This window comes from Felis catus, chromosome X (genome assembly GCF_018350175.1).
Source record: "Felis catus isolate Fca126 chromosome X, F.catus_Fca126_mat1.0, whole genome shotgun sequence".
Taxonomy (NCBI): domain Eukaryota; kingdom Metazoa; phylum Chordata; class Mammalia; order Carnivora; family Felidae; genus Felis; species Felis catus.
In genome coordinates, this window is record NC_058386.1 from 124,366,472 (window position 1) to 124,380,244 (window position 13,773).

The 13,773-nt window shown below is 35.8% G+C and overlaps 1 protein-coding gene across 1 annotated transcript in view; it reads right to left on the bottom strand.

The window, feature by feature from the left end:
• GABRA3 (gamma-aminobutyric acid type A receptor subunit alpha3) overlaps positions 1-13,773 on the bottom strand; it is a 366,533-nt gene that overhangs the window by 107,038 nt on the left and 245,722 nt on the right. The window lies entirely within an intron of this gene.

Here is a 13,773-nt window from a genome sequence, read left to right on the forward strand (position 1 = left end):
GCACAGAAGCAGCAGTCTATTTACAGTACTTACTGGTAAGTATGGCAAATGATCATGATTGAAAAATAATGTATGGTGATCCATAAGTATGAAAATAATACATCTGACAATATTTTGCTTAGAAAGGTGACTGCCAACACTGCCCTGCACATCATACAAGCTGACCACAAGACTTTTCCTTATGGAAAGGCAAGAGTTTCTTTCTCTATGCACTGGCATCTCTAATAAGAACAAACTATTTGCCTTGTCTATTAAATGATCCCATATGAACATTAAAGGCCAATATAAAACCACCATAAAAGCAAAACCTTAAATTTTAAAACACATTTGAGTCTCACAAAAAATCTGATGAGTTCATATATTATCTTCAATAAATAAGGAACTCTTACCTATAAATAAGGTCAAAACAAATAGACAAATAGACAAATTGGTAAATTACATTACCGAAAAATAATAAAATGGATAAAATTGCTAATAAACATGAAAAAAGTTTCAAAGTTGTTCTTAATCTAAACACAATTTAAAATAACAATAAATGTTTCAGCTTTTGGTAATAGCAGACCAAATTGTTTGCTATACTTTCTTGTAACTATTATAAAATTTGAACATATATATTAGAGAGATGGGGGAGAAGGAGGCAGGGAAGGAGGCTGAACCTATTGAAAAGCAATGGGGCACAACTGAAAGCAGACAAAAACTTGAAGAAAATTTACTCTTGAAAGATGGCAGCAGCAATGGGTGTTCCCCCCAAACTAGAATTCTTGTGGCAGATACCACAGGTTTACTGGCTCAAGATAGCTGATAATATGGAAATTTAGGGGTGGTACTCTTGGAACCAAGAGAATGACAGAAGGGATGGGATCCCAAATCTGCATATATACTCTGCCCCAAATTTTGGCTGACCATTACACTGTACACACATGAGTAAGATTCTGGGACTCTGTTAAAACAAAATTCAGGCTGAAACCATAGGGAAGTCTTCCACTAAATGACAGATGACAAAATTGTTCTGACTAATGTTTGTAAGATTGACAGAAATTGCGAAATGTGTTGGCTTAATATCTCAGGGGATAGAGTCCAAGGCTGGCCAAAAAGCTAAAAATTCAGGAGAAAGCCCTGGAAGCAAGAGAACCACTGAGATGGTGAGTCCCCAAATCTGAGTGCAAACCTTGCCAAATATTTGGCCACTAAACTACACAAGGCATGGGGGATACTTTTAGATAACTATGTAAAATTAAGAAGCAGCCAGAGCTGCCTAAAAACCTATGGCTTAAAATCCCTTAATGCCTTTTAATCACATCTGAAATAAATTTCAACATCCTTCCCTTACCTAGAAAGCACTTCATCTTCCCTTCTTCTCTGAGCTCTTTAACCATTCTTTCCTCTACAAATTAGCCAGTCTGGCTTTTCTCCTCCTCCAGCATACCGAGTACATTCTTGACTAAGGATTAGAAGATTATATAAATATTGTCTAAACTGAGATACTTTTGAGAGCCAGAAAAGTTTTTAGCAAAAATTACACCAAGACAACAGGTATAAACTAGTACTGTGTCAAGTAAAAGCTGGAACTAGACTCCCACATAAAACCAAGACCCTGAATGGCTCCAACTAAGCAAAAGGGTGATAAATAAAATGAAGTAGACAAAACCAGTCCACAACATGAAAATTCAAAAAAGGAAACTTGTCTATCCAAGCATGGTTTCTGAATTAGAGAGGCTTAGGGGAAGCATTTCTACTGAAATTTAGCAACCTTAAACCTAATCTTATATGGCATTGATGATTAAATACACAGTATCTTCCTGGTTTTGAGTTTACAAACTGAGAAATTAACATAGGAATTTGCCTCAATGTGGGGATACCTCTATATTGACTTGCAAAAGCAAACAAAAACACCCTGGAAGGATGACCACAAATAAATGCTTGCTGAAAATAAGCTCACAGAACACATAAGGAAGTGGTCATGAGTGAGAGTCAGCTGATAAAACATATAACTGAATTAAACCTCCTCAAAGAACTTCATATAACAATCAAATAGATACTGTAAAGGAACTAAATTAAAATAATAAAGGGGGCACCTGGGTGGCTCAGTCTGTTAAGCCTCTGATTCTTGATTTAGGCTCAGGTCAAAATCTCACCGTTTGTGAGACTGAGCTCCGCATCAGGCTCTGTGCTGACAGTGCAGAGCCTGCTTGGGATTTTCTCTCCCTCTCTTTCTCTGCCCCTCCCCTGCCTCATGTTCTCTCACTCACTCTCATTCTCTCTCAAAATAAAAAAAAAAAACTTAAAAATTTTTTTGAAAATTTAAATGATAAAGGCATCAAAAGAGGGATTAAGAACATAAAATCCAGACATTATGGGGTAGGAGCAAGAAAAAACAAATTTAAAAAAAGGTTTATTTAAAATAATCGTGGGGCACCTGGGTGGCTCAGTCTGTTAAGCGGCCGACTTCAGCTCAGGTCATGATCTCGCGGTCCGTGAGTTCGAGCCCCGCATCTAGCTCTGTGCTGACAGCTCAGAGCCTGGAGCCTGTTTCAGATTCTGTGTCTCCCTCTCTCTCTGACCCTCCCCCATTCATGCTCTGTCTCTCTCTGTCTCAAAAATAAATAAATGTTTAAAAAAATTTTTTTAAGTAAATAAAATAATCTGTAGGGATACCTGGGTGGCTCAGTTGGTTAAACATCTGACTCTTGGTTTTGGCTCAGGTCATGATCTCACAGTTAGTGATTTTGAGCTCTACATTGGGATCTGTGCTGGTGGCACAGAAGCTGCTTGGCATTCTCTCTCTCCCCCTTTCTCTGACCCTCACTGACTTGCATGTGCTCTCTCTCACTCACTCACTCATAAATAAATAAATACTAAAAAATAAAATATATAATATATAAAAGAAATATAGTCATTGAAAATAAAAGCTCAATGGATACATTATATAAATGATTAGACAACAATGAAGAGAGATTAGTAAACTGGAGAATGGATATGAAGAAAAATTGTTCAGTGCACATTTCAGACAAATAAATGATGAAAAAATCATGAAAGAGAAGTATAGTAACAGGAGGATAAAAGGAAAAGATTCAGCATAATCTAATAAAATTATAAGGTTAGATAATAGAGAAAATGTGGAGAAATGATATTTAAAGTACTAATAGATGACAGTTTCTTACAATTGTTGAAATATATACATCCCTAGCTTTGAGAACCATAATGAGTTGCAATCTCAATATAATAAAAAAGACCCAAGCCAACACATAGTGGATTTGAAGAATACCAAAAAGAAGATCGTAAAAACAGCAAAATAGAAAAGGCATATTACTTACAAAGAAACAACAATTTCACTGATAGAAGACTTTGTGAAAACAATAACAGAAGCCAAAGGATTCTATAGCCAATTAGATTATCATTTAAGAGCAAGTTGAAATACAGACAATTTTAGGTAAATGAAATAAGATATTTTCATGTCTGGGTCAATCACAGCATTCAGATCTTATTCAGAAGTATTCATGTCAAAGAAGCATTCCTTGAACATACCAACATAAACAGTAATTCCCCTTTCCCTTACCATGCATTATTTTTCTTTGTGCATTATTTTGTCAGATAGCACGGACAAAATGTATTTTTATTTGGTCACTGTTTCTTTCGTTCCACTAGTCTGGAAGTTTGGTGGGAGCAGAGACTTTGTTTTATTGTTTTATTTATTTATTTTATATAGAGATATATGCTGTATCTCTAGTACCTAAAACACTACCTGGTATATAGTAGGTGCTCTATAAATATTTTTAAAATTTTATTTCAATTCTACTTTAGTTAACATAGAGTATTATATTAGATCCTGGTATACAATATAGTAATTCCACAATTCCACACATCACCTAGTGTTTATCATGACAAATGCACTCCTTAATCTCCATCACCTATTTCACCTACTCCCCCACCCTCCCCTCAGGTAGTCATCAGTTTCTTCTCTATAATTAAGAGCCTGTTTTTTTGTTTCTCTCTCTCTCTCTCTCTCTCTCTCTCTCTCTCTCTCTCTCTCTCTCTTCACTTTACTGCTTTGTTTCTTAAATTACACATATGAATGAGATCATATGCTATTTGTCTCTGACTTATTTTGCTTAGCTTTATACTCTCTAGCTCCATCGATGTCATTGCAAATGGCAAGACCTCATTCTTTTTTATAGCCAAGTAATATTCCATTGTGTAAATATACCACATCTTCCTTATCCATTCACCTATCAATGGATACTTGGGCTGCTTCCATAATTTGGCTATTGTAAATAATGCTGCTATAAACATGTTTCCTTTCAAATAAATATATTTTTTTGCATTTTGGGGAGAAAATCCAGAAGTGTGATTGATTACTGGATCATAGGATAGTTGTATTTTTAACTTTTTGATGAACTTCCATACTGCTTTCCATAGTGACTGCATCAGTTTGCATTCTGACCAACAGTGCAGTAGGATTCCTTTTACTCCACATCCTCACCAATACTTGTTGTTTCTTATGTTTTTGATTTTAGCCATTCTAGCAGGTATGAACTAATATGTCATTGTAGTTTTGATTTGCATTTCCCTGATTTTAAGTGAATAATGAACATCTTTTCATGTGTCTTTTAGCCATCTGTATGTCTTCTTTGGAGAAATGTCTGTTCATATCTTCAGCCCATTTTTTAATTGGATTATTTGGGGTTTTGTTTGGTGTTGAGTTGTGCCAGTTGTTTATATATTTTGGGTACTAACCCTTTTTTTCCCTTCCAAGATTTTATTTAAATTCAAGTTAGTTAACATACGGCGTAGTATTGATTTTAGGAGAATTTAGTGATTCATCACTTACATATAATACCCAGTGTTCATCCCAACAAGTGATGTCCTTAATGTCCATCACCCAATTTATCCCATCCCCCACCCATCTCCCCTCCAGCAACCCTCAGTTTGTTTTCTATAGTTAACAGTCTTTTATGGTTTGCTTCCCTCTGTTTTTATCGTATTTTATTTTTCCTTCCCTTCCTTCCCTATTTTCATCTTTTTTTGCATCTTGAATTGCTCATGAGTAAAATCATATGGTATTTGTATTTAACTTATTTCACATAGCATAATACACCCTAGTTCCACCCATGTTGTTGCAAATGGCAAGATGACATTTATTTTGATCACTAATATTCCATTGTGTGTGTGTGTGTGTGTGTGTGTGTGTGCCACATCTTCTTTATCCATTCATCAGTCAACAGACATTTGGACTCTTTCCATAATTTAGCTATTGCTGATAATTCTGCTATAAACATTGGGGTGCATGTACCCCTTTGAATCAGTGTTTTTGTATCCTTTGGATAAATGCCTAGTAGTGCAATTGCTGGGTCATAGCGTAATTCTATTTTTAACCCTTTTTGGATATGTCCTTTGCAAATACCTTCTCCCATTCAGTAGGTTGCCTTTTACTTTTGTTGGTCGTTTCATTTGCTGTGCAAAAGATTTTTATTTCTATGTTGTGCCAATAGTACAGGACTATTCCCTTGCCTCAGGAGACATATCTAGAAAAATGTTGCTATGGTTCATGTCTCAGACATTACTACTTGAGGTCTCTTCTAGAATTTTTATGATTTCAGGTCTCACATTTAGGTCTTTAATCCATTTTGAGTTTTTTTTTTTTTTTTGTATGGTGTAACAAAGTGTTCAATTTCATTCTTTTGCATGGTACTGTCCAGTCTTCCCAACACCATTTGTTGAAGAGACTTTTTCCCAATCGATATTCTTGCCTCCTTTGTTGATTAGTTGACCATAACATTGTGGGTTTACTTTTGGGTCTTTTACTCTGCTGAATTAATCTATGTGTCTATTTCTGTGCCATTACCATACTGTTTTGATTACTACAGCTTTGTAATATAACTTTAAATCTGGAATTGTGATACCTCCTGTTTTGCTTCTCTTTCTCAAAATTGCTTTAGCTATCAGTGTCTTTGTGGTTCCATATAAATGTTAGGATTGTTTTTTCTAGTTCTGTGGAAAATGTTGTTGGTAATTTTATAGGGATTGCATTAAATATGTAGATTGTTTTGGCTAATATAGACCTTTTAACAATATTTGTTCTTCCAATCCATTGGAATAGAATGTCTTTCCATTTCTTCGTCTTCAATTTCTTGCATCAATGTTTTATAGTGTTCAGAGTACATGCCTTTCACCTCTTTCGGTAGGTTTGTTCCTAGATATCTTACTATTTGGGATGTGATTGTAAATGGGATTGTTCTCTTTTTTTTAAGTTTATTTATTTTTAGAGAGAGAGCAAATGAGCACAAGTGGGGGTGGGGTAGAGAGAGGGAGACACAGGATCGCAAGCAGGCCCTGCTCTGTCCATGCAGAGCCCAACACAGGGCTTGAACTCATGAACTGTGAGATCATGATCCAAGCCAACACCAAGAGTTGGACACTTAACCAACTGAGCCACACAGGTATCCCAATGGGATTGTTTTCTTACTGCTTCATTATTAGTATATACAAATGCAACAGGTTCCTGCACATTGATTTTTGTATCCTGTGGCTTTACTGAAATCATTAATAAGTTCTAATAGTTTTTTGGTGGAGTCTTTAGGGTTTTCTACACATAGTATCATGTCATCTGCAAATACTGAAAATTTTACTTCTTCCTTACCGATTTGATACTTTTTTATTTCTTTTTGTTGTCTAATTGCTGTGGCTAGGACTTCCAGTACTATGTTAAATAAAAGTGGTGAGGGTGGACATCTTTGTCTTGTTCCTGACTTTAAGGGAAATGCTCTCAGTTTTTTCCCATTGAATATGATATTGACCGTGGGTTTTTCATATGTGGCCTTTATTTTACTGAGGTATAGTCCCTCTCAACCTACTTTGTTGAGGGCTTTTATCATGAATGGATGTTGTACTTTGTGAAATGCTTTTTGTGTCTTTTGAAGTAATCATGTAGTTTTTACCCTTTCTTTTATTAACATGATATATCACAATGATGACAAATTTCTTCTATTATTATATGTATCACATTAATGTACAAATTTCTTTTTTAATATGATGTATCACATTAATTGATTTACAAATACTGAATCACCTGCCTTCTGGGAATAAATTCCACTTGATGGTAATAAATGATTTTTTAATGTATTGTTGGATTCTGTTTGCTAATATTTTGTTTAGGATTTTTTTTTATCCATGTTCATGAGAGATATTGGCCTGTAGTTTTCCTTTTTTGCGGTATCTTTATCTGGTTTTGGGATCAGGGTGACATTAGCCTCATGGAACAAATTTGGAAGTTTCCCTTCTATTTTGGGGGATTGAGAGGAATAGGTTTTAACTCTTCTTTAAAAGTTTGGTAGAATTTCCCTGGAAAGCCATCTGGTCCTGGCCTTTGTTTGGAATTTTTTGATTACTGATTCAATTTCCTTGATGATAATCAGTCTGTTAAAATTTTCTATTTCTTCCTAGTTCAGTTTTAGATTTTATGCTTCTAGGAATTTATCCATTTCTTCTAGATTGTCCAATTTAGCGACATATAATTTTTCATAATATTCTTTTACAATTGTTTGTATTTCTGTGGTGTTGGTTGCTATTTCTCCTCTTTTATTTCTGATTTTGAGTACTTCTCTCTCTTTCTCTCTCTCTCTTTCTCAATATTTCTCTTTTGATGAGTCTGGCTAGAGGTTTATTAATTTTGTTGATCTTTTCAAATAACCAGCTCCTGGTTTCATTGATCTATTTAATTGCATTTTAATTTCTATATCACTTATCTATGCTCTAATTTTTATTCTTTCCTTCTTTCTGCTGGTTTTAGAATTGTTTCTTGTTCTTTATCTAGCTCCTTTAGGTGTAAGGTTAGGTTGAGATATCTCTTGCTTCTTGAGGTAAGCCTGTATTGCTATTAACTTCCCTCATAGGACTGTTTTTGCTGCATCCCAAGGAAGTTGGACCATTGTGTTTTTATTTTCATTTGTTTCTATGTACTTTTTTATTTCTTCTTTGATTTCTTTGTTGACCCATTCATTGTCTGGTAGCATGTTATTTAATCTCCATAAATTTATGCTCTTTCAAGATTTTTTCTTGTTGATTTCCAGTTTCATAGCATTGTGGTCAGAAAAGATGCATGGTATTACTTCTTTTTGAATTATTGTGACTTGTTTTATGGCCTAATATGTGATCTATTCTGGAGAATGGTACATGTACACTTGAAAAGAATGTGTATTCTGATGTTTTATGATGGACTGTTCTGAACATATCTGTTAAATTCACCTAGTTCAGTGTATCACTGAAAGCCACTGTTTCCTTGTTGATTTTCTGCTTACATGATCTGTCCATTGCTGTAAGTGTGTGGTTAAAGTCCCCTACCATTATTGTATTACTATCAATTAGTTCCTTTATGTTTATTATTAACTGTTTTATGTATTTGGGTGCTCACATGTTGGATACATAAATATTTACAATTGTTCTTCGTGTTGGATTGTCCACTTTATTATTTTATAGCGTCCTTCTTTGTGTCTGTTTATAGACTTTCTTTAGCAATAAATATTGCTACTCTGGCTTTCTTTTGACATCCAGTTGCATGACAAATGTTTCTCCATCCCCTCACTTCCAATCTGCATGTGTCTTTAGGTCTGAAATGAGTGTTTGTAAGCAGCATATGGATGGGGTCTTGTTTTTTTTTTTTAATCCATTCTGACACCCTATGTCTTTGATTGGAGATAGGAGCATTTACTTCACTTATATTTTTATATATAACATTTGCAAATAGCAGTCTAAATTAAGAAAATGATGATCACTTAATTTTGAACTCATTCTTTACTCTTCCCCCTCCTTGTTTCAAATAGTTGGTATCATATTTTACATCCTTTTATTTTATTAATTCCTGGACTGATTTTTACGGGTATACTTATTTTTACTGCCTTTTTGTTTTCTACTTTCCTTACTCCTACTTATGGTCTTTTCTTTCCCTTCAAAGGGTCCCCTTTAGTATTTCTTGTAGGGGTGGTTTAGCTGTCATGAGTTCCTTTAGATTTTGTTTATCTGAGAAACTCTTCATCTCTTCTTCTATTCTGAATGATAGCCTTGTTGCATAGAATATTCTTGGCTGCAGATTTTTGCCTTTCGGCATTTCGAATATATCCTGCCATTCCCTTCTAGCCTGCAAAGTTTCTGCTGAAAAATCAGCTGATCACCTTATTGGGTTTCCTTTGTATGTAATCATCTTCTTTTCTCTTACAACTTTTAAAATTCTTTATCACTTTTTTTTGTCATTTTATTGCTGTGTGTCTTGGTATGGACTTCCTTGAGTTGAATTTGTTGGGGGATCTCTTTGCATCCTGAATCTGGATCTCTATTTCCCTCTCCAGATTTGGGAAGTTTTCAGCTATTATTTCTTCAAATACATTTCCTGCCCTCTTTTCTATCTCTTCTGGGATCCCTAAAATGTGAGTGTTGTTATGGTTGATGGAGTCACTGAGTTCCTTAAGTCTATTCTCATTACACAGTATTTGTCTCTTATCTGTTCAGCTTGATGATTTACATTACTCTATCCTCCAGGTCACTGATATGATCCTCTGCTTCCTGTAGCCTACTGTGTATTCCATCTATTGTATTTTTAATTGCATGTCTAGAGTTCTTCATCTCTGATATGTTATTTTTTATCTTTGTGAATTGTCTCACTGATATCCTCCACTCTTTCCTCAAGTCCAATGAGTATCTTTATGATCATTGCTTTAAATTCTCTATCCAGCATATTATTTATTTTAGTTTTTCTCTTAGATGTCTTGCTGTGATTTTGTTGTGTTCTTTCATTTGGGACAATTTCCTCTGTCTCCTCATTTTTTCTACCTCTGTGTGTCTGTTTCTGTGTATTAAGAAAGTCAGCAACATCCTCTGCTTTTGAAAGTGGTGGCTTTATGAAGAAGAAGTTCTGTAGTGCTCTGCAGTGCAGTGTCCCCTGTTCACGAGAACTCCTATGTGTGTTGCTTGCATCCTGCTATTGTGTCTGAGTAGGTTTCCCTTTCAACCCAGACTTCTTCACTGACTCTCTGCCTGTTGTGGGCTTTGCTTGCACTCTGTGGTGTTCATGAGACCAAGGCAGGCCGGCTTTGAGGAGACATGACTGTAGGAGAGCTTGGAGGTAGGGTGGTGGTATTAGCAAAATTTACACTAAGCTACTAGTCCTAGACTGAGCCCCCAAAGCACAGAATCATCCAGGGGTGTGGCATGCAGCATCAGTGGTGGCCAGGAGCACAAGGTATCTGTGCACATGGCAGCTGGGCAGGGTGTGCACATAGCATTAAGAAAATTTGCACTGGGGCACCTGGGTGGCTCAGTTGGTTAAGCGTCTGACTTCGGCTCAGGTCATGATCTCATGGTCCATGAGTTCAAGCCCGCGTTGGGCTCTGTGCTGACAGCTCAGAGCCTGGAGCCTGTTTCGGATTCTGTGTCTCCCTCTCTCTCTGCCCCTCCCCTGTTCATGCTCTGTCTCTCTCTGTCTCAAAAATAAATAAACGTTAAAAAAAACTTAAAAAAAATAAAATGTTATATTCTAAAAAAAAAAAAAAAAAGAAAAAAAAAAAAAAGAAAATTTGCACTGAGCCAGTAGCTCTAGGCAAGAACCCCCAAGCATGGTGGCTTCAGGGATGCAGCACAGGGAGGCAGTGGCTGCACAGGGCATGTGTGGTACTAACAAAATTTGTGCTAAATCCAGGTCAGAGGCTAGTGGGCTTGAAGTGGGCCAGTCCTCTGGAGAACTCGTGGGTAGGGCACACTTCTAGGTTAAGTCACAAGTGTCTGTGCAGTGCCACTTCTCACAAGTGGCTCTAAGTTTATGTTGCAGAGTGGGGTAGGAATAAGGTGTCTGCCAGCTCCTTTGTTCCCAGATAAGTCCCCCAATATACAATATACTCCAAAATCAGTATGAACAGATCTCCTTCCAATTGTGCAAGGTGTCACATCTATGTTGCCTTTCCTCTATCTGTTGTTTCTTTAAGGGTAGTGACCTGGCTCTCACTTGCCCTCCCTGCTTGCCCAGTGCTGAGTCAGTTGACTTTTAAGGCTCCAGGCTCTAAGTCCCACTGTTATATAAACTCATGGAATTCACTCCCCTGGTTTTTAAGACCAGACATTATGGGGATTCACTTTCCCTGTGTGGGCTCCCTGGTGCTTTCCCCTCTCCATGATCACAGTTCCCTCCCTTCTACAGACATCTCCCTACCACACTGGTTCTGCCCATCTAATTTTTCTGATGCACTTCTTGTCTACATTTAGTGGAGTTTGTTCTGCCAGTCTTTGGATCACTCTCTAGTTTATTGGCTTGGATGCAAATGATATCTAGTTGTAAACATGGGAAGGAGTGAGCCTTGGGTCCTCCTACTCCACCATCTTGCACCCCTTTCTACCAAAGAGCTTCCGAAAGTATAAATATTTTTTTACAAATAAAAGATTGAATGAATCCTCATGAAAAGAACTACTAAAATGAGTTTTTTATGTAGTTGAAAATTAAACCAGCAGCAAGAAAGTGGTGCTTGGGTGGCTCAGTCGGTTAAGTGTCCAACTTCAGGTGAAGTCATGATCTCGCCGCCTGTGAGTTCAAGCCCCACATCAGGCTCTGTGCTGATAGCTTGGAGCCTGGAGCCTGCTTCTGATTCTGTGTCTCCCTCTCTCTCTGCCCATTCCCTGCTCGTGCTCTGTCCCTCTCACTTTCAAAAAAAGGAATAAATGTTTAAAAAAATTTTAAACTGCAGCAAGATGAAAGAAGGAATAGTGAGCACAAGTATTAATAAACTTATGGGTAAACAAATAATGGCTCTCTACAAATAATAATAAGGACTATAAAAACTAGGTAAAATAAATAACTAAAGTAAACCTAATGGAAGGAGGGAGTAGGAATATGTTGGTTAATGTATTATTGCATTATTTGGGAGGAGAGTGAAGATATTAAACTTTAGGTCACGTATGCATGTAAACATTTAAAGTAACCACTAAAGAATGTACTAGAAACAAAATGTAAAACTTACAAAATAGTAGCGAAAAACAATTAGGAATATAGAAAATGCTTCATTCTATAGAAAACAAGAAAAAAATAAAGCATGAAAAAACATGGGGAAAAGAATACATAAGATAGTAGAAACAATATACTCTAAGGTTAAATAAACAGTATAGCCACATACTATATATATATATATATATATATATATATATATATACACACATATATATATATACACATATATATACACATATATATATATATATACACACACACACACACACACACACACACACACACACAAGGGTACACCTAAATAAACATAAAAACACAGGTTAAAAGTAAAGTAATAGAAATATATATGGGCAAATCCTATCAAAATAAAGTGGTAAAACTATAAAGTGCAGACAGAGTGGACTGTAAGATAAACATTTTTTCTTTGGGATAAAATATCTCATTACATTAAAAAATAAAGTATCTTCAGTGGAAAAATAACAACTCTAAATTTTTATGTGTAAGAAATGTGGACTCAAAATACATAAGGTAAAAATTGAATTATGAAGAGAAAGTAACAAACCTTAGATTCTCAAAAAATGGAAGAACAATCAGACCAAAAATTTGCATGATTAAAATATGTAAACAACCCAATTGACAAGATGGGCTAATATAGATATAGATATATAGATAGATATCCTTTATCTATCTAACACTTAGTAAAACATAATTTTTTTTACCAAAAACAAGTGATCATATGCTAAGTCATAAAGCAAATCTCAAGACACAGAAATATTTCATAACCTCCACACCATCTTTTTTCAATATGAGGCAATAAATTAGAAATTAATAACAAAGTTTTACATTTGAAAATTGAAAACCTCACTATAAAAATTTCAAGAAGCAAAGAAAAAAAACATAAAGGATATTAGAAAATACTTAAGACTAAAAAAAAAGAAAATACTTAAGACTAAACAACAATAAAAAAATACTTATAGAATAAGAAATCTTGTACTAGTACACTCAAGTGGTACTTGGAAGGAAATTGATAGCTGTAAAGAAGCCTTAAAGACAGCCTTAAAAAAAGTAAAAGCCTAAACTAATCTACCTAAAGAAACCAGAAGGACCACAGAGTACTCCAAGTAAAGTGAAGAAAAAGATAATTGACATTTGTGGGGAAGACGGGGGGTGCAGTAGTGGCAGGAGCATCTCTGGTCTCTGCCCATTTCCCACTCTCCTTGCACCTCCAACCATCCATGGACTCCCTGGAATCACCCTGCTGCCTCTACTTCCTCTCACTGCTCACGATGTGTGTGTGCTCTTCTGTCTGGGCCATAGATGGTGGGGATACAATGAACTTCTAATAAGAAAAAAAGAAGGAAGTATGGATGGATGAGAGGGAGAGAAGGAAGGAAGGATGAAAGAAAAAAATGATGCAGACAAATGCAAAAATCAGTAAAACAGAAAACAAAAAAGAAATAATACACACGATGAACAAAACTCAAAACAGGCTACTTTGAAAATAACAATATAGAAAACTTCTGATAAGTTTAATAAAGAAAAAGAGACAAAATAGAGGAACAGTTGTGGGGAGGGGTAGGAATACAGATGAAATAAGATTTGCCAAAAACTGCTAATTTTTGAAGTGGGTGATGGATACATAAGGCTCCATTAAAGTATTGTGTGTGTGTGTGTGTGTGTGTGTGTGTGTGTGTGTGTGTGTTTTATATATATCATCACTACCATCTTGTAGAGAATAGATTATAGTATGACAAGAATAGAGGCAGGGGAATCAGTTAGGGGCTTTTTGCAGC